This window comes from Candoia aspera, chromosome 1 (genome assembly GCF_035149785.1).
Source record: "Candoia aspera isolate rCanAsp1 chromosome 1, rCanAsp1.hap2, whole genome shotgun sequence".
NCBI classification, from domain to species: Eukaryota; Metazoa; Chordata; class Lepidosauria; order Squamata; family Boidae; genus Candoia; species Candoia aspera.
In genome coordinates, this window is record NC_086153.1 from 1,732,869 (window position 1) to 1,736,934 (window position 4,066).

The window sequence follows — 4,066 nt, forward strand, 5'->3', positions numbered from 1 at the left end:
GGGCAGACAATGTGGGAGGGAGAGGAATGGCTCGGGGGCTAAACCCTGCACCCCATTTCTCTGCCACCCTCCCCAAGATCTGGGGTCTTGGACACTTCTGTTGTTGACCTTGCAGTGGTTCTGATGGGGCTCCGGGGAGGGCGGGCTGCTAAGGATTTGCTCAGCTTCCAGTTTTGCCCCCCCCCCATTTCTAAGGAAGACCCCCTTGCTGGTGCCCCCTCCAAGGTCATTACAATCCTGTTGTTCCATGGTGCTAACTTCTGGGGGGGGGGACCCCTCTCCTCCAAGGCCTCTGCCAGGATTCAGGCAGGGATGGGGAGGTGGGGGAACAGCTTCTACACCCCCTCCTGCTTCCCCCCAGGTAAGCTGGCGGCGGCCCTGTGTCTTGTATCAGCTCTGGGCAGGCGGGGGTGGCAGGGAGGCTAAGGTCAAGCCACAGCAATTGCAAGGTGGGAGGGGGCTTATAGGCGCCTCCACGCATCAGGGGAAGGCTATGGAGACGCGCAGCCTGGTGGATCAGGTGTGTTTACCTGCACAGAGAGACCAGTAAAAAACCTTAAGAACCCTTCCTTGTTTCTGCCTCCATTTTTGGGGTGGGCCTGCAGGAGGGCAAAGGCCCTTTTCCTTAAATTTGGAGCTGCAATTCCATGCCAAAGTTGGCCAGTGGGGCGTCCCAGCTTCCATGTTTGGCATCTTCTGCCCGAGTTGGAAAAGCCCCCACTGTTGAAATGTCCACCAACTGCTGCCGTTCAGGAGGGTGCCAGGCCAACTGAAGGACGTTGCCAACGTTCCTATTTAAGCTTGCCGTTTAGAATCATGAGGGCTGGGAACTAAATCTTTTTCCTGGGAGTAGGACTTACTTAGAGCTACTTGATATGGGTTGCAAAAGTCCTGGTGGTCCCTCGATGGCAGGAGAGACCCACCTAATTCAAACTTTTTGCTGCCACCTGAGGGGCATCCTGATGTGCAGGCATTCGGTAGCCTTACCATGTTTCATCAGTAGAATGAGCACTTTAAATGAGACCTGGCACAACCAGGGTGGGGGTGAGGGCACCATGATGGCCTTGCTCAATTTACGGCCTCAATTTACAGAGTTCCCCAACTCCTATTTTTGTCTATTTTTGCAGGAGCTGATAAAGATGAATGCATTTTTTTCAGACAGCCCCCACTGTTTAAAAAGTTTATTTCCTAAGAGGGTTTTTCTAGTTTGCTTCACCCAAAAGTGAAGAACGGCCTTTTTCTCCCTTTGCTTTTGTAGTGTGACTGACTTCTCAGTAGACCCAAGCTTGTGCTGACTGTTTCCTTGAAAATTGACCCTCTATTCAGCAGGGTTTACATTCAGCAAACAGCCTATCGTGGCTTTTTCTTTTCACCACAGAAGTTATCCAGGATCTCTAAACATGTTTTTGTGGACTTTGGCAAATTTTTAAAAAACCAAACCATAAAGCCATGTTATTGTTCCAATTTTACTGTGACATTAAGCTTGGGGTTTTACATTTTACTGTCTTAGAATTCTTTGCTCTATTCCCTGCCCTCAAGAAGAATATTAACTATTAAGCATACGAGTTGCTTAACTCAACGTTGGCTAACTCATCTTCAGATCATTAAAAAGCTGGCTACTGGAATAAAGGGCACGATTTTAACTCGTGTTAATGCTTTATGGCAGTGTTTCTCAACCCCATCAACTTCAAGCTGTGTGGACTTCAACTCCCAGCATTCCCCAGCCAGCCATCCTGGCTGGGGAATGCTGGGAGTTGAAGTCCACTCATCTTAAAGTTGATGGGGTTGAGAAACACTGTTTTCTGGGACAGTTGCTGTTTTTAAAACCCCATCATCTGCCTTGATTAGCATATTTTCAAGCCCACTGCTCCAAGGTTAAACAAATGCATACATTCAAGCAGTTCATGGCTGGGTTTACACAACATGTAAAACCTTGATAAGAAAGATACAGTCTGTTTGCACAACATGCAAGGAGGAGCCCCGGGGCGTCCTGAGGGAGTCCAGAACAGTCAAGATGGTGGCCGTGGTTGTGTAATCGAAGCCCGCTCTTTTTTATGTGTGTCACATGCAATGCTTGTAATAGAGGGCACTAGGCAATTGTGACCATCTTGATTTTTTGGGCATTCTCCCCATGCCCCTGCAGACACCCTGTCTGAGTCCTTGATGGTTTGGCTCACCAACGGCTGGGCTTCCGATTAAAGTACGTTATTCAAAGGCATCAGCTTTCGTGAGCTGAAGCTTCCTTCAACGGATGCAGACTGGATAGACTGGTGTAGGATTTTAATTATATTTTGTTATTATACGTTGTTCACCCTGTTGTCCTTTTGGAACCAGGGTGCCTAATGGTTTTGCAAAAATCGAGTCTGGAAGCATCTTTTCTCATCAACAGATTTTATCCAAAGGCAGAAGCTTTCATGAGCTTTCATGCACTTCATCTGATGCAGAGCAGGGTCTAGATCAGTATTTCTCAAACTCGGCAACTTTAAGCTGTGTGGAACTTCAACTCCCAGAATCCCCCAGTTCTGGGAGTTGAAGTCCATCTTGCTGGTTGGGGAATTCTGGCTGGGGAATTTTGGGAGCTGAAGTCCATCTTAAAACTGTCAAGTTTGAGAAACACAGGCTGAGACTGATGTACAATTTAAATTATAATTTGCTATTATTTTCCCATTATCTTTTGCTCCTTCGGAACAACAGTCGTACCGGTTTTGCAAAAATTGGCTGCAGCTCAGAAAAGCATCTGCCTTTTACAAAAATGTGTTAGTTGGAGAAGGTGCTACCAGACTCCCGATTCTTTGCCATCATAGCCCAACACGGCTCTCTACCCACTGACTCAACAGCCAAGTCTCATTCTCCTACTACAAGTGGCAAACACTGAAAAGCTGTTTCATCCTGGTTTGCAAGGGTGCCATTTTACTCCCTGGTACTTCGTTTAAGTTCGAGGATTAAGCTGACGTTTCTGAGCAAACACTAATCGTTTAATGCCCGTGGATTCCCGCATCGGGCAGCAGTGGCGGGTTGCAAAGGTGGCCTCAACAGTCTTTGGTGGCTCTAGGTTGGGGAGGTTAAATCCGACCCCCACTGCCCTTGCCAACTCCCTGCTCTTCCCCGGCTGCCTGCCAAGCTGCAGAGCCTGCAGATCAGCTGATGGTTTATTTCTATTGCCTGCCTCGGGAGACGCGGGTTCCATGGGTCTCAGCCTATCTGAGCCTCTTGGTGCAGCGGCCGTGCACGGAGGGGAATGCAGCTGTCCTCCAAGGCTGCTTCTGGCTTCCCTTAAGGGCATCGAGCTGGGCCCCCGCTGGGTCATTTTTCTTGCCCACTTCACGTGCCCATTGGATCCCGCAAAAGAAGACAACCGGGAGTCAGAGAATCAGGTCAGCATTTGGAAACGAGCCACGTGTATTTTTATCAGCATATGCAAAGGAGCAAGGGCCCTACTTCCTCTCTCCCCCCACCAGGGAGGTTGCTACCTTGCACTGCAAGCAGGGGGTGGGTGGGGGGGAGGCACTGCTGTAGCCCAGCACACTTGTTCCTCCACCCGTGGTTGCCCATCTGGGCACATGCCATCTGCACAGCATCCAGAGGTTGAGACAGAAAACTCCACAGCTCTCTCCACGGGCAGCAGGCAACACCCCCCACACCTCAATTGATTGCAGAAAGCAGCATCTGCGGACCCACCCTGGACAGGAGGCGAAGGAAGCTAATGGTCAGCGCTCAGACTGGCGTTCCTGGGCCACAGCGCCCCCTTCCCAGGGCAGGGGCTGGGGAATCCTCTTGGCCCCCCTCCGGTAAAACCAATCCCCTGCCTGCAGGGTCTGGCTCCCCCCTTCTCCCTCCCTCGCCACAGACCCAGACCGAGTTCTAATACCGCAAATCTAGGGGTCCAGCTCTTCCTCTGTTGCACTGCAAAACTCACACCAAGCGAGTGGCTCGCCCACCCCCCCTCGCCCCGTCCCTGCAGGCCGAAAGGCGAGTCGGCGTTGCAGCAGAGCCGCGGGGAGACCGGCTGTCCCCACCCCCCACCCCCAGCAGAGGGCCTTGTCTCTGAACCCCACTTGCACCCCCA